This window comes from Eublepharis macularius, chromosome 5, assembly GCF_028583425.1.
Source record: "Eublepharis macularius isolate TG4126 chromosome 5, MPM_Emac_v1.0, whole genome shotgun sequence".
NCBI classification, from domain to species: domain Eukaryota; kingdom Metazoa; phylum Chordata; class Lepidosauria; order Squamata; family Eublepharidae; genus Eublepharis; species Eublepharis macularius.
In genome coordinates this window covers 12,553,661-12,571,947 of record NC_072794.1, presented here as the reverse complement: position 1 = coordinate 12,571,947, position 18,287 = coordinate 12,553,661, and the positions used below count along the sequence as shown (strand labels likewise).

The 18,287-nt window shown below is 43.1% G+C and overlaps 1 protein-coding gene across 2 annotated transcripts in view; it reads right to left on the bottom strand.

The window, feature by feature from the left end:
* The window catches only part of CRTC1 (CREB regulated transcription coactivator 1), a 78,214-nt gene that overhangs the window by 35,268 nt on the left and 24,659 nt on the right, over positions 1–18,287 (bottom strand). The window lies entirely within an intron of this gene.

Here is an 18,287-nt window from a genome sequence, read left to right as displayed (position 1 = left end):
GTGGGAGAAAAAGAATGAATCAAGTTGTACCATTTCTGCCAGGAGGAGAAACAGTATCAGGCATGTCGAAGATTAAATTAGGAGATCTGTCCAGCTGTGTGCACAGGCCAAAAGCGATCAGTCATAGATCAAATGTTTGCCATGTAGAAAACCTCAAGTTAAATCTATAGCATCTCCAGTTAAAAAAGATCTCAAGTAGCAGATTTTAGGAAAGACTTTTTTTTCATCTAAGGCCCTGGAGGGCCCCAACCAGTCAGAGTAATCGTTTGTCAGCTGAGCAGATTTAGGTTCTGACTTGGCATAAAACAGATTGGTATCTACAATCCAGAAGGTAATGAAGGAAATGGTGATCAAGCAAGTCATACACGCCCTTCTAAACAAAAGTCTGAACAAGACTAATTTGAACTGTGGCCTGAAATCATTCAACTTTTTGGAAAACCAGTTATTATTGTTTGTGTCATGGGGCTGTTCGGAACTCTGTAAAATTACATTGTTACTATCACAGGGTAACACCATTCCACTTCACAAGCTCAACCACAAGCTAAAGCAATACTATTTTTTAAGTTATTAAAATTAATATTACTGGTTGTAGTAGCATTTGTGTTGAACACAAAGCATTAAGCAAACACAATCCTGAAAAATACACGTTTTGCTAAGTCTGGAGTTCAAAAGTAGCAGTTTTTCCTAAACATTTCCTAACTTTTCAGATCATTTCAACAACTGAGAAATTTCATTTGTACCTATTTTAAAAAGCAGTATTGATGTGGAGTGGTGCAGGCTAAGTAAATTGCTAACAATTTCCACACTATTTGTTGGGTTTCTGGTCAGCTGACCCTGGGCAAAAAATGCAACATCTGCTCATACTTGCAGCAGTCTTTACTGATCCAGGTTTGCTAGTTTAGGGAAATCAAGGCAGATTTTACAGACTTGTTGAGATGATGGGAACTGAGCATTCTTCATTTAATCTGTTCAACTGAAAGCTGCTCCTCTGACTCTGCCAAGAACAAGCCCCCTCTCTTTGTAGGAAACTTGCGCTTTGGAAAGACTATGGCCTAATCAAACTAATAAATGGGAAGAGCAGCAATGCGTTGGCTCTGACCTCAGGGGAGCTGGACTCTCAAAAGTTCATACCCTGTTAACTCTTTGTTGGTCTTTAAGGTACTACTAGACTTGAACCTTGCTCATCTACTGCAGACCAACATGGCTACCCACCAGAAACTAACATCAAAAACATTGACCACTGGGGTCACTGGGCACCTCTTTGTTTTTTACGCCATCAGACTGCCACATCAATTAAGCAGTCAGAATTATCCGAAGTTACAGCTTTTGCTGTAATCAAGGAGGATATCTGGCTATAATGCTCTCTACCCAGCTCATGGCAGACAAAAAGAGTGCTGCTATAGGCCACCTAGGCACATGGGAAACCAAAGTGACCTTCCCATCAGACCCCCAAATGGATGTGTTGGTCAAGCATGTCCCTGGACACTGCCTTTTGCTATTCTGCAATGATGATGACTGCGTCATTGGCGCCAACACAGCTACATGGGAGCTAGATTGCTGTCCTTCAAAAAATGGTCTCCTCTTTTCCGGAGAACTGCTCTTTTCCAGAAAAAACTCGTCATCTTGACAGCCATACAGACGAGTTGCCATCACTAGACAATTATCATCTTTGCAGGTTAGCAGTGCGACAGCTTCCTCAGCAGTTAAATGTCTGCCTCCTTGCTGCCCAGGATGCAGAAAACTAAATACAACCTTGATCACTGCTGGATAAATATAGAGAGAATAGGAGCACCGTTTCCCTACTTGCTTCAAATAGCAGGTGTGTTATGTAATGTATTTTCTCTCACCCTTCCTCCCAAGAGGTCAGGGCAGCAGCACGTAGTTCTCCGCACCATTGTATCCTCAATGCAACAACCCCACAAGGAAGGTTAGTTTCAGAGAGCGAACCGAGTGAGCTTTCTTGGCAGAGTAGAGATTTGAATCCATGTTACTCTACCTGCCCTTATTCAAACATCATAATAATTACACTCCTGCCTAACATCAAACTAGTAAAGAAAACACCCAACTTGAAACCTGCTCATCCCTGGACTTAGTGAGGGCAGGAGAAGTAAAAGAGAAAAGGAAATGCTCCCTATTGAAGTGTTCACCCACAGTGTTTCTTCTACTGTGCAGATGCTGACTGTTTATGTTCATCATTAGATTTATATCCTGCCCTCCCCGCACACAGGCTCAGGGCAGCTCACAACAGGCAGATAAATACAAAAATTTAAAATTACATATTAAGTAAATAAAAACCAATCAAAGACTACATAAATAAAGCACCAGTTTATATACCAGAGGCTGTGATTAAACCATAAAATGCAGACAGCAGAAGATGCAGCCAGTCAAACTCAGGGCTGCATGGTGGGGGCACTAACCACCAGAGAGGACATCGTCAGGCCTCAACCACAGGCCCAATGGAACATCTCTGTCTTGCAAGCCTTGTGGAACTGTAATAGATCCCACAGGGCTCAAGTTTCTGTTTTCATCACGGGGGCAAAAATGCTTATTATATATTTGCAAAGTGTCCGGCTGAGGCAGGGGTGAAGTGACCCAACATGGAGAGAAAAAAATGGCTTGTCCAAGCTATCCTGGATGAAGTGATAGCATTTACAATTCAGTGACATTCCCTATTTTGCAGTGTTAAGGAACAGCTAATTTGTGGGAATGCCCTAAAATCACATGGCCATCGATTGTTCTAGGGCAAGGCTTAGAGACTGCTGTATGTTTCAGTTACTGCTTGTATTAAAACTGTTTAAAACTATCCCTCATTCTCACTATGTCTGTTAACCCAGAAATCACATATGGTGTCAGAAGTGGAAAACAGAATACACTAGATTAAGCTGAAAGTCATTTCCTTGCTAGAACTGGAACAAAAGGGTGTCTAAGAAGAATGAAACTTTTACGAGAAACACATTTTTACATACATGCAAAAAGTAGATGAAACTATCAGTATGTTAAAGAAGGCTCAGAAAAATGTGGGTTTGGTAACTTGAAAGAATCTCTGATAAGGGTTAGAATTGCCTGTGACATTATAGATAATGTTTGAGGGAGGGAGATTTATCCCTAGCAAAACCTGTGCAGGTGAATGAGGCAGTTATTCCATATAAATTGGACATGAGTGCTCAAGTCAACATTTTCTCAACAGCATTATAAAAAAATGTTGGAAAGGCTGAACAACAAAAATCAAAATTGCCGGTTACACGGAAACAAATCTCTCATCCCTAGAAAGCTGCATTAGAAGAGCCAACTACACAAATGCCGTGCTCATTGTTGTATTAAAGAACAGCACAATCAATCACTTTGGGAAGTCTTGAATGCTACAAGAGCTGCCAACCTAAAACTGAACTGGGAGAAATATATTTTTGGTGTTATAGAACTGACAGTTTCGGAAGACAGTTTCAGGAGACATCATTTGTACTGAATGAATGAAACCAGATAAAAATGCTGCCTACAGACTTGATGCCACGATCAGTCCAAGAATGACATTTAACAGGGTTAGGGGAGAGCGGATTACCTTGGAAAATGTGGGCAAATTAGGGATGCAACAGCAGTGCCTCTGCAGAGACTTCTTGAACAGAAAAACAAATACCACCAGCAGCAAATCAGCAACCACCGGCTTGAAAGGTATATTTATATGACATGGTACTCCAAAGGAAATCTTCCGTGACAATGCACCATGATTTTTCTGTACAGAATTCAGGCAGTTTACCAAACGAGGATTTTCACCACACCATATCTAACCTAAAATTTCCTCAGTCAAATGAACTCACAGAAAGATTTGTCCAGGGTGCCAACAATCTGATTAAGAAATCTTTGGATAGCAATGGTAATTTATTCAAGTAATTGATGACTTACAGGAGCCAACCCTTAGAGAATAGTTGGTGCCCTACACGCTTTTAAATGGAAGGTGCATTAGAGCTAAAAGGATGGTTTACTGGAGTCTAAAAATGGATGTCCCAGGAGGAGGAAGAGAAATCAGAGGCTGAAACAAACACAATGTTTTGACAGGAGAGCCTTCCAAAAACTTAAGTCAGGGGAACACATTTGTATGAGAAGTCGGGTCACAAAGGGACAGCTGTGGAATAATCAAATCTGAGGTTTTACGTAATCCAGAGTGCCAATGAAAACTTACTGTCTCATAATGATAGAGACATCAAAGAGCTACCCCAGGATGTTCACCGGAGGTCTCAGAAGGGTTCCAGTTTCAGTTAATTGACTGATAAGCCAAGAGGAATGTGCCTATCAACAAGAGACATCAATAAATAGCCATGATGGATCATCTTGAGGTGTTTGACTACAAAGACCAGACTTCCAGAACAGAGATAAGTTAACATATGATGAACCAAGTACTGTTTATTGCATTAAATGATAAAGATAATTTTTATAGATATCTTTGTTCTGTGATTTAAATATGCATGATTTGTTTGTATTTTATATATTTTATTTTGTTGCTGTTTAATAAAGGGGAAGATGTAGTAAAAAGAATTTATTATTTAGAGTATCTTAAGGAACTAATAATTTGTGGTCTTGCCCTAAGATCATGTGACCTTAGGTTGCTCCAGAACAAGATTTACAGGTGGAGTCCTAAGCAGAGTTACACCTCTTTAAGCCTATTGACTTCAAAGGACTTAGAAGGTTGCAACTCTGCTTAGGGTTGCACTGTTAGATACAGCTGCATAACATGTTTCTGTTGTTCTTCATATTAAAGCTGTTTTAAGCCAGTCTTCATTCTGGTAGGCTATCAGTAGACCCATGTATATTATTACACTGGATGTTGTAAATGGGCCATCCACTTGCTACTAAGAAAATCTGAACAGGTGGTGAATAAACTCTGAATGAACCCTAGCCCAAATCCAGCTACATCAAGCATCTCTGGCCAAGGCTTCTAAACAAGAAATGCACTGGGGTAATGATTTACCCCGGATGTTAATATGGGCTTGGGGATAAGTTGTTATTACATAAGAAAAACCTAGTCACATCTGGGGTAATACATTGCACTGGCAAGTTCTTTCATCCACAGAGAACAAACTGGTTAAGGTAAATTGACTGTTCACTGGGAACACAGGGCACAGGTTTATCAGTAACTATGTCCTAAGGAGGACACAATTGTAAAGGTGCAACCCTCTGTATTACTGAAAAGATGGACTCTGGGGTTATGCATTATTCCCAAATAAGGTATACTATAGTTACGCATAAGCAAAGTTCACATTTACTGTTTATCTAATAATTTAGTATTCAATGTTGTGTATACACAAAAACATCTTGCTTGTGGAGAAACATCTTGCTGCACTGGATGTGTACAAGTCCCCTAGGCCAGATGGAGTGCACCTAAGTGTGTTTAAAGAACTTTTGAAAGAGCTTGCAGACCCTTTGTCGATCATCTTCCAGGCCTCTTGGAGGACAGATGATGTGCTGGAAGACTGTAAGAGGCAGATGTCATTCCAATCTTCCAGGAAGAGAAAAAAGATGATCCTGGGAACTACAGGCCGGTCAGCCTGACCTCTGTCCCATGGGAGATACTGGAACAGATATTAAAGGCGTCAATTTGCAAGCATCTGACAGACAACATGGTGATACGGGAAAGTCAGTGTGGATTTGTCCCCAACAGGTCCTGCCAGACCAACCTTATCTCCTATGATCAAGTGACAGGCTTACTGGATCACAGGAGTGCTATAAATGTAGTTTATATGGATTTCAGTAAAGCATTTAATAACAAGGTTCCTCATGATGTTCTGATGTAGTCTGGAGGACTACGGACTGGACTCCAGGACAGTTAGATGGATAGGGAATGGGCTGGATAACTGCACCCAAAGAGTAGTTGTCAATGGCATCATGTCTGATTAGAGGGAGGTTTCCAGTGGTATGCCACAGGGCTCGGTCCTGGGCCTAGTATTTTTCAATATTTTCATAAATGATCTGGATGAGGGTGTATAGAGATTACTCATTAAATTTGCAGATGACACCAAACTTGGAGGAGTAGCAAACACCCTTGAAGATAGAGATAGAATTCAATAAGATCTGAACACACTGGAAAAGTGGGCAGATTTGAATAAGATGCCATTTAACATGGATAAGTACCAGGTTCTCCACCTGGGTAACAAAAATGCAAAGCATGCATACTGGATGAGAGATAAACTTCTGGGTAGCAGTATGTATGAACAAGATCTTGGAATACAGGTGGATGGGAAGCTAAATATGAGCAGTCAGTGTGATGCTCCAGCAAAAAAGGCAACTGCAATCTTGGGGTGTATCATCAACCAAGGCATAACATCCAAATCACAGAATTTCATTGTCCCATTATAGACAGCATTGGTCAGGCCCCACCTGGAGTATTGTGTGAAGTTCTGGAGGCCTCATTTAAAAAAGGATGTGGACAAACTGGAACAGTTGCAGAGGAGAGCAACCAGGAGACCAAGCCTTACGAGGAAAGACTGAAGGACCTGAGAATGTTCAGTTTGGAGAAGAGGAGGTTGAAGGGAGACATGATTGCTCTCTTTAAGTATTTAAAAGGCTAGCGCTTAGAGAAGGGAGCTGATGCAGTTGACAATAGAGGATAGGACTCAGAACAATGGATTTAAACTACAGGAGGGAAGGCACTGACTGGTCATTAGGAAAAACTTCACATTAAGAGTAATTCAGCAGTGGAATCAGCTGCCTAGGGATAAGGTAGGTTCCTCCTCATTGGCAGTCTTCAAGGAGTGGCTGGACGAATACTAATCGGGGATGCTTTAGGCTGTTCCTGCATTGAGAGCACGGGGTTGGACTAGATAGTCTGTAGGACCTCTTCCAACTCTAGGGTTCAATGAATCTTGTAAGGTAGGCCACTACTACCCCCACATTGCAAATAGGAGGGCTGAGAGTGGCATGTCCATGGTCACCGAGACAGTTTGCAGTAGAGTCGAGATTCAAAGCGGTGACTTTCTCATTGACAACCACCACAGTATGCTATCACTCCACCTTCTTTTGACAACAAGTCACCTTCTTCTGGGAAAACTTGTTCTATTAATAATATATATCAGGTTAACGTTTCACAACAATTACCCAACCAACCAAACTGTATCCATCACTAGGAGCTATGATTCTGCCCCCTACAGAGATTCTACCTTGAATCAATGATGTAGTCATGGTGGGGGCGGGGCACACATAGCTTTCTTGCCTTTTTGTTACTCTGCCAGCTACTTAAACAATGGCCAGCTGGAATTAGCGCTGGCAACAAGCAAGGGCTGTGGACCTGGATGTTGGGTCCTTGGACCAGACACAGTTGTGGTTGCCAAGATACTGAAATGTGCGTGTATACTACAGCTCTCTCTTATCCATGTGCACAATTCTCCTCAAGCAAACGGATCACTGACTCAGTAAAGAAGGCACTATGGGGCTATGAAGCTGGGAGGTGATCTTAAAAACACCTCCTCAGGATGCAATGTTTTAAAATTCCTCTAACCTGCTTCAGGGTCTTTCAAAGCCCCCCAAACAGTAAGTTTTTAAACAAGACCCTACTCTAAACAAAAAAGAAAGGCTGGGTGAAGGAAGAGAGCTTTCTTTCAAGTTATTCCAGCGTTGGCCTTTTCATTTTTGCAAAATGCAGCCCAACTCTCTCTCAAACCATTGAATAATCCCCATAGCAACTTGGGTGTAAAGATTAAAATTCGATGGGCTGCTTGCCACCCACGCTGTCTCTAAAGTTGTGGGATTTTTGCTAAGCATTTTTGCTTCTGGTGACTGAAAAACCCTGGAGACTTTACAGTACACCTCCCCCCAGCAGCTGATTGGTTGCCAGAAGCTAATTTCTGGGGACAGTGCAATGCAAAGGCAGGCAGACAGCCCCCCCCCCCAGATCCAATTCTTCAGTGCCTATTCAGGTGCACTAACCACCAGATCTAAGATTCATGTGACCTTCCCCTCCAAATCCCCCCCACACATCAGGTAGAAAAGTAGCATCTGTCAAACATGCCCCATGCAATGGGAGAAGCCTGCTGCCACTGTATTAACTATAAGGATAGGCAGAGCTTTTCTAAGTCGTCCGCCTCCCACCAACATATCCACTAGAAACAGTGAAGGAAGTCCTAAGCTTTCAGGGAAAGTGGGCAGTCACTATCCAGTAGTGAGTGAATGGCACTCTAAAAATGCTCAGAGGTACACATAACAAGCATCTCCCCCTTCCCAAACCGATTTGAGGCCACATGCAAGAAAATACATACAAGAAAGAAAGATCAGCTCAGAATACCAAAAACCAGCTGAAAAAGGAAAGAGCATCAGAGAGACAGGCAGATAGTTGCTCAGGCAAGCAAATGGAAGGAAGTCCCAGGGAGAGAAGCTACCACAGACGGTAGTGCTTCCTCCACCAGCCTCATTGAACCTCCCCTACTAACTGCAGTGAATTATGTGCACATGCCTGGATAATGTGCATGCATTCACACTTCACAAGCCCTGGCAGCAGAAATATCAGGTGTTGAGGACAACACAAGTGGTGGCTTAATTTATTACGTGAACACAAGAAACTGTCTTAAGGCATGCCCTTGGGCCACTTAGCCCATTCTGGCTGGCACTGGCTTGCCAGGGTCTCAGACAGAAAAATTACTTTCCTAACACCTGCCTCCCAGAACCTCATAAAGAATTATATTTGTATGGCGCGCCAATTTATGTAACAACAACAACAACAACATTCGATTTATATACCGCCCTTCAGGACAACTTAATGCCCACTCAGAGTGGTTTACAAAGTACATCATTATTATTCCCACAACAAAACACCCTGTGAAGTGGGTGGGGCTGAGAGAGCTCTGAGAGAGCTGTGACTAGCCCAAGGTCACCCAGCTGGCTTCAAGTGGAGGAGCGGGGAATCAAACCCGGCTCTCCAGATTAGAATCCTGCGGGCTTAACCACTACACTACAGAGTGATTTATGCTGTTAGGCCAATTGATTTTATAGCTTTAAATCAACAAACGAGGTTTATGGAAAGGCCAGATATGCCTCATATTTACATATAGGGTGGCCCCACAGCTATGAACACTAGTACAGAAGGCAGATGCATAACAAATGTTTACTTCATGAAAAAGATATAACTGAGCTAACGTAGTGACCGAGGGACAGCATTGTGAAGCAGGAAGCCCATGATTCAAATCTTGCCACAGCTGTGAAAAGCAGGTGATGTTAAGGCAAGCCACTCTCTTTTTCTCCATCAGAGACATGGCGATATTACTGATCTACTTCACAGGGCTGTTGTCAGGATTAGAAGGTAATATACAGAATAATGCTGTGAACGCTTCATAGCATTGTAATATCTTCATTTCCACTATTACTATAAAAGTAGCATAATGATCGGGGTTAAGATACATCTGCAGAAGAGAACAGGAATCCGAAAAATTATAATTGCTCAGTGAAGTACACAAAAGGCACCCAGAAGGAGGAAAATGAAGTAGGCAGTTGGATGTACTCAGCCCTTCAATAGAATCATTTCTCTGTGTGTATGAATTCATTCTTCTGACTCCTTCAGTTCAGAGTTAAGGGCATAGACGTACTCTTGCTACAACTAGTCACTAAGTCTTGGTTCATTTACACAGGAGAGCAAGATGGCAAAGCAGACTGCTGCACTTGAGATTACAGGTGGTGGATTCCAGTTCTGAAACTTCCTTTGTATTAAGAAAACCTCCCTGTAAAACAGAAAACCAGCATAAAGCGTAGAAAGGCTTTGCTTGCCTTCTCTTTGCTAATAGTTCTGTGATGTGGGTTTTCAGCAAAATTTTGAATCAGAACATTTCTTTCAATGCCCTAAATCAAGCGCAACTTCAATTAGCATGTTTATATTGACGTGTTTCATCAGCAACATTCTAAAAGTACCTCTTTTTAATTTTATGTCCCAACAAATACTTGAACTGAAGTACTTGATGGGGAGAAATATTAAGTGTGGTTTAAAGGTTATAGTCAAACAGATGTAAAGCTTTGTGTGGAAATTATTTTAATTAGAATACTACATGTAAAAAATTTAAGAAACCTTCCTTCTTCATAATAGAAAAACTGGTTGGATCCAACACAATCTCTTGCAAGAAAAGGAGGGGTCCCATTTGACCACCAAAAAAAAGGCTATGCTTGGGATCAAGGGTTCTATGATCCATGGAGGATGGGGGCTGTAATAAGGAAGGGAACTGGGTGAGACTTCGTGAATAAGTGGGCTGGATCTAACCTAGCTAAACAAGAAAGGAGAGAGGGGCAGAGGCAAGAACCTCCTAGAACACTGTATCCACATGCAGTACCTCCACAAAGGGAAAACAGACTTCAAGGAAGTAGGTCCCAGAGATGTCTACCATGCAGCGGACAAAAAGGGATGGAGCAGGAAAGGTGTGACTGGTCCCCTTTGGGCATGCATGCTGTCTCTTTATGAAGGGGAGGGATTTTCCTGCCTCTTTGCAGCTCTAGAAGTTTCAAGAATTGGTTTCCGTATCGTGATGCCTGGAGTCCATGAAGCCATTACATCAGCATATCACAAACTCCTGATTTCAGACCGAAAGAAGGGTTCTCAGCAATATGTGCTAATTACATTACCTTTTATTACTACATTTTGTAACCCACCTTCCTCTTAAGGGTCCAAGCATAGTCATGATGCTCTGTGGGAGCCTTCTGATGCCACTGGTAGCAATAGAATTTTGAGTTTATTTATGTTTATGAACGCCTCACAACCAAGTTTGATTTACATGGCAGAGTGTGGTAAGATAAAATAACCAACAGCTTAAAAAAAATAAAACAATGAGTGAGAGTTTTACACAAGATACATAAGCAAGATATATTAAGAGCAAGTCTATAAAATATCCAAGAAGTGGCAAAGCGTATAAGCATCACAGTGCAGCAGAAGGACCAGTCATAGCAGGAAGAAGCAAGGATGCAATACAGCCTTAATACTAATGACCAATGTCAACAATAAAAGGCACAACAGGAGGCTGGGGAAGTGGGGGAAACCACACAGCTAAATGCTAGGGAAAGAGGGGGACATATTTGTCTCAAAATTATTACCCCAAAAATCTGAAGACTGTGCCAGGTAAACAGATGTGGGCAAGACACGCCAAACCAGGGCAGCAGATATCGCCACCAAGGTGACCTCGTCCCTTGCAGCTGCCCATCTTACTTCAGATAACCGCCTTTGAAGATTTTCTCAATTGACAGGCAGATTCATATGGGGAAAGGGAAGCAACAGATGAAAAATCCTAAGTTTTGTTATCTACAGAACTGGGAAAGCTGAATCCAATGAGTGAGGGAAAGAAAGGGCTTTTGGGAACAACAGAAGACCAATCAATGTTTCTGGGGATGCACAACAGAAGTGAAGTTCTACCAGAAAAAGAAAGTTTTCCTCTATATTAAGGAACTGGTCCATATTGAATCAAGTCTGTGGTTGAGAAGGGGAAATTAAGACAACACATGTATAAATTATGCTCATAAGCAAATTCCTATGAGAGGTTGCAATGTCACAGGAGAAACATAGGTGGCATTATTTCACAACAAGGTTATAATGCTTACAAGCAGACACTCCTGTTGTTCTCTGGTATTCAGAGTTAAACTGCCTCTGACTATTAACATTTTGTATGCTCTGACCTGCCAGTGGTGTTTTCCTTGCCTCGCCTTCCTTTCGTGCCATCCTAAGGCTGCCCCCTAACAGCTACCTGACAATGTCTTTAGAGCTCAGCAGAGTGAAGTCCTTCACTAGCACAAAAGATTTCTTCTACTGAAAGCAGGAATGGAGATTGCAGCTACTTCAGGAAAAGCAAAATGATCTTACAGGAGTTTTTGAAAGCACAGAGCAAAAGAAGATATTGAAGGCTAGTTAAGACACCAGCACAGAACAAGTTATGAAGACACTTGGTGCAGTGCTCTGAAATTAACTGCCTTTTCATCTGCACAGGCAGTGGCAGTTTGGGATGAGGATATAGACTTGAAACTGAGCAAAAAGTCCAGCTGACAGTTTATCTTTTCTTCCAAACCACACAATGATAGTCCAGACAATAATATGGCAATTAGCATCTCTACTGGGGGAAATTCCAGAGCGGTGGTCATGTCAGTCTATCACAGGCCCAATTACAAACAGTATTGTGCTCCTAAAAGACTTACTGCTTCAGAAGCCTTTTGTAATCCCACTTTAGTCAGACATGTTGAGCTGGCAAACTAAAACCAGGAAATCAGTAGAACTTTAAAGGATAGTATCATTTATTGCAGCATAAGTTTTCATGAGTCAAAGCTCACTTCATCAGATGCATTAGAATGTAAATCCATCAGGCTGATTTATATATGCGAGAGATGGAGGAGGTATTATATACGGATAGGCCCATCCAAAACAAGATTTAATCTAAAAGGTATTCTGTTGTCTCCTCTTCTGTTCTGCAGCTACAGACTAACCATTCAGTTGGCAGATTACACAGAGAAGTGGGGAGGAGGGAGTATAATGAACGGATGCCAGAAGGTCCACCATTCCAAAACACATTACATTGTATTACATATAAAACAAGATCCAGTCAAAAGAAAAAAAGGATCTGATCAAGAGATTTCTAATCTGAGAAACTGGCAAAGCCAAACTGAACAGTGTAGCAAAATAATGACATCCTGCAGTCAGCTAGCTCCCCATGGTCCTTACCGAGGCCAAACATGATACCATCAAATTAGGATTAGGGGTGTGCAGCCCAAAAAGATTTGGGTTTCCCACTTCGGGAAAAAAATTCGGAAATACCATAATTCCGAAGCGGCAAGCTGCTTCAGAATTATGGTATTTTACTTGCTTCGGTATGCTCCGTAAATATTTGGAGCATACCTAAGTGAGAGGGAGCAACTCCCCCACCCCCCTCCCACCCCCTGGGGCAACCCCTCCACCCCCCCTCACCTGGCTGTCAGGGAGGGTGATCAGCTGGGCGGCGGGCTACTGTCATGCCACCGCCGCTGCAGCGGCAGTGCGAAGTCGGCTGCAAAGGCCTGGAGCCAGCTCTGCCTCCAATGCTTTTCCGCAGCCCCACAGGGTGGCAGGGAGGGCTGGAACCACCTCTTCCGGCCCTTTTTGCCCCTCAAATGGCCACCATGGCGGCCATTTGAGGGGCAGGAACAGCTTTCTCTGCCTCCGCTCCACAGCCCCACAGGGTGGCAGGAAGGGCCAGAGCCACCGCTACCGCCAACTGCAAGGTAAGTGGGGCTGGGGGTGGGTTGATGTTTAAAGGGCCCTGCCGCTGCTTGCAATGCTTCGGAAAGCTTTGATTTGGGATTTCTGAATTCGGATATCCCCAATCTTTACGGATTGGGTCCGATTCAGGTCGAATCGGAAACCTGAATCGCACATCCCTAATTAAGATACAATCCTAACCCAGCACCTTCTTGCTGGAGCTGTCTCCCTCCCATTCCTTTTGGGGGCAGCCTTTCCAGGAAGATTGTAATGCTTCCTCACTAGCTTCTTGGAGAAGATTCTGGTAGAAAATTGGTGTCAGGACAATCCAGCCTTCCTTTGGACAGAGTGACAACTGTTACCCATCAGTACTCTTTCCATCCCTAACTCATTCCCTTTCCCCACTTCCACAGGTTCCAAGAGGCCTCTGCCACACAAGTACTCAAGAGTTGTGCCTCTGCACACAGGATATCTGCAGCTACATGACATGCCAAAGGCAGTGAATCAAAATTAGAAAATAACTTTAAGCAAGTCACGCAGATGCGTATCACCGGCAGCCACGATAAACTACCTTACAGTTATAAGCAGGCTTAGAAATGTTCCAAAAGCTTTTACATTATTAATACAGCTTTTTTTTGGCTGGGAAGAAAAATTAATACCATTTTGTAGAAGCAAGGATAGAGAGGTTCTGAGCCAAAGTATTTTATTAATTAGCTGAAGCTCACTCTGCCAACATGGCTCCTAAATCTAGGTAAAAATGGCATGCTTCCCGCTCCAAAATCAAACAAGAGACTCCAGTCAATCGACTTTCAAGGCATGTCTGTTCTCTGCTGAGTTAAGATTCCAAATGTCCAACTGAAAGGCAACAAATCTTGGTGTGGCAAACCAAGATCCATTAACAGCAAGCAGCCAAACAGATGTCTCTGGGTGCTCACATGAGAGAACATGAAGGTTCCCTGTCACTGGATACTTGGTGGTATTCTGCATCAGATCACAGCATACTTGATGGTATTTTATTGCAGCTTTTGAATTATATTTTTATAGTGCTTTCCTTCCAAGAAGTCCCTGACCCTCTTTATCCTTACAACAGCCTCAGTTACCTACCCCCAACAGCTTTCCAGGAAAAGCACTCTTCATGATTATGAAATTGCAATGGTTTCTGCACCGTTGTGTTATGGTTGACATTCACATGGGGATGAAACTCTAAAAAAAGAGAGGGGCTTTTAGAAAACCCAACACACACACACCAGCAGGAAACCTTGTACCAAAGCACAACTCATTCCTCAAGTATGAATTGCTTGCAGAAAGCAAACACCCCCACGGATAACCAGGAAGAAAACTATATAATAATATCGTCTCTTAATACTTTCAGCGTTCAAACCATTTCACACACATTAACTTGTTACAGTTTTCATAACTGTCCTGCAAGGCAGGCTAGTATTATTATTCCTCTGTTGCAGACAGGCCCCCTTATCCCACACCGGCTCAAAGTGCCAAGGGGGTGGCAACGTATGACTTACCATTCGTGGCTGTCATACAGCTAAGCGTGTTGGGTTGGGGAAAGCAATGGTGAACTACCCTGTAAAAACTTCACTGCGAGACTCTGCAGATCTCCCTCGACGCGCTATAGGACAGAAAGGCCTGGAGGGGGACGATCTATGGAGTAGCTGAGGGTTGGATGCGACTGTGTGGCTTGGATCGGATTGGGTTGCAGACAGGAAGGCAGAGAATGAAGCTGAAAGTGTGAATGGCTGGCCTAAGGAAATCTAGTGAATTTCTGTTGTATGATATTACTACCACTTCACAATTCTGTAATTAATTGTAATCCTCCTTACTCTTCTGGCAAATATTGCAGTGACGGAGCATAGTTTACCTGGGATCATCAAGTAAGCTTGTACCAGAAACAAGAATCAAACAGTGGACTTCCTAATTAAAGAGCAAAAGACATCCCTTGCTAGATCACATAAGTGGCCCATCTAGTCCAGCATTCTGTCTCATACAACCACTGTTTGCCCTGAGGGGGCAACAAATAAGGCACAGGGACCAAGACCCTTCCCCTGATGTTGCCTCCTAGCTATTAGCCATCGTGACTAAAGGGAGACTCCATATTCAGAGGTTTGCAGTATGGAGTCTCCCTTTAGTCACGATGGCTAATAGCCATTAATGGACCAATCCTCCATGACTCTTTCTAATCCCTTTATAAAGACATGTATGTTTAATGGCTATCATCACTGCATACACAGGCAGCAAATTCCGTAATTTAATTACTTGTTCAGTAAAGAAGTATTTCCTTTCATCTGTCCTGAACCAACTGTTCATCAATTTCATTGGGTGCTACCAAATTCTAGTATTACGGGAGAGGGAGGGAGAAAAAAGGTCCCTCTGTCCACTTTCTCCACCCCAAGCATACTTTTATAAGCCTCTACCCTGTCCCTCCTTAGTCATCTTTTTTCTGAAGAGTCATATGAAAGGTGTTCCAATGCCTTGATCATCTTGGCTGCTCTCAGTTTCCTAACCACCAGCTAACAGCAGCTTACATACCCTTTAAACAGGCAGTCTTTTTCTTCTAGAAATGACCAAAACAGGGGCAAAATAAAGATGGTTGAATTGCAGAGTAAGAATAACTTTTATGTTTCAAATTTTATTTTTAGCTGTAGAATGAATATGCAGTTACATAGCCAGGCATGATCTTCATAAACCCAAAAGCAAATAGGGAATGTTTACATTCTTCCAAGTGTAGTGGCTCAGCTGGCAAATAGCTATACACAGGTATAGGTTGTAGGGGCACACCCACTATCTTTCTGTAATCAATTGGCAGCAGACCCTCGCAAAACAAACAAGACAATTCAGCTGCCACGGAGTCTTGTGTGTACTGTGCGTGGAGCAGGAAGCTTCTTTTAACCCTGGTTGGGCTTGCAAAGCTGCCAAATCAAGAAATCCAAGTGTGCAGGGGGGGGGGAATACCCTTCCCTACAAAGAACTGCCGTCATTGGTCCCTTTTCAATTATCTCTTTTCTATATGAAGTTACTTCATACCAAGTCAGAACTTTGGTCCATTTAAGCCCAGTGCTGTATACTTCAGGAGCAGCACATCTCTAAGGTCTTAGGGAGAGTCCTGACATTGCAAGAAATGGTAGCTGAGACCTTCCTGCAGGTAAAGCATACACTCTGTCACTGAGCTATGCCCCCCCTCCCCATCACTAACTTTCTTGAATGCATAAAGAATGATCTGCATTAAGAACACACAAATACGCCACCACAAATTATGAAGACCACCAAGTTAATAATAACAACAGCAGCAATAATAATATTAATATAGTACTTCTGGGCAACAACAACGCTAAAATGCTTCATCCTCTCAGAATCTTTATCAACAGCCTTGTAAACTAGATCAGCCATGCTCAAGTTGTGTTTCCCTCTCCCCCGACCACCCCCCCCCCCACCTCTAGAAAGCCAAACGCAACAAAGCCTTCATCATCATGGCACCTTGAAACAGATTGTTTTATAGTGGATTTATACCAACCATATCATATTCCAATTCTGAGCTTGGCCCTAACATGGATAGAAAAGCCCAGAGAATGGGGCCAGGTACACACTAGACATTTTTTTACAGACCTAAGGGAACCCCCAGGTTTGCAGGAAAATCTCCCCAAAATAAAAACTATAACTGAACTTTCAGTTAAGAGAGGCTTCAGCCACCATTTTAGAGAAGAGAGGAGCAGCTGCCTGTCATCATGTGAACTAAGTATGCAAGGGGAGAGAAACAGGAGCCACCGTTGCCCCCCTTCGGTCACTTCAACAAGGTTAGGGGGCAGGGAGGAGCAAGAACCGCAGCTGCTGCCCCGACTACCAACACTGCAGGCAAGCTGGTGAGGAGTAGAAGCCCCCCCCCCCGCCCGTGAGCCAGTCAGGGAAAGGCAGTGCAAGCAAGCAGGAAGAGGGAGCTCCTGTAGCCACAGCTCCCCCTCCCCTACTGCAGCAGCCAAGCAGGCAGAGGCTGAGCCAAGCAGGCAGAGGCTGTGGTGTTACAGGCAAGAGGGTGGCCAGCCCAGTGACAGAGCGGGATTGTGGTGGATGAGATGCCCCTACCCTGTGGGTTTTGCAGGTCCCCTCATGTTTGTCGGATTGCTATACGCAGTCCAAAGCTGTTGCTGTTTATTTAATACATTTATTATCTGTTGTTCAACTGGAAATATTTCCAAAATGACTTACAAAATGCAAGTATTAACATTAAGTGTTCTTAATTGATTGAGACTATACTGGCAATTTACTGACGTATTTATTTCCATCATTTATAGCCTGCCTTTTTCACAGAGACTCGAGGCAGATTACAAAATACAGGAAACAGTTCAGACAGCACAGGACATCCAGTAAAAATGTAACACAACTAGAAGTACAGAAATTAGGAAGCAAACGCAAACAGAAAATTGCTTAAGGCATGGCATACCACAATGACGACCTGAGTGGAGGCTACTGCTCATGGCCTAGACAGTGGACAAGCAGCGGACACTGCTTCACAGCTCCCAACAGTCTCTCAAGGGCACAGCAACATTAGCCCTTCCCCTTTCCTCTTACAAGGGTCTCTGCTTTGGGGGAAAGTCATTGTAAAAACAGACTGGCATCACTTATGGGTCTTATGCCGGCGACTAGTTATTTGTTGCTCTGACATTCATTTATTCATTTCATGGTTAGTGGCCTCAGGAGTTTAATCAACTGAGACTGCAGGACAAGCTTTTTAAGTAGAAATACAAATTAATCCCCATACAGCTGGGGCAGAGCAGACATGGCTTAAAAACAACGACTGAGATACAGCTTGAATGAAGGACTTCTAGAATTAGCCACTGCAGCTTGGCGAATACCATCAGCCATAGTAACTCAGGACTGGACACCAACTGCGATGGTGATTTGTACCCAGTAATGTTTTCCATGGGGGTGGGGGGACTCTCTGGATGGAAGAAGGTAGATCTGGAGGTACAGTCCCGCTGCCACAGCAGTAACTCCCCTGACAGAATGGCTGTTCCACCAGGGTGGGCGGGAGTACAGATGTATAATTTCTGTAAATTTTGAAGCTGCGGGAACTTTTCCCCCCAGAAAAAAAACTGGGGGGGGGGGGGGAGAG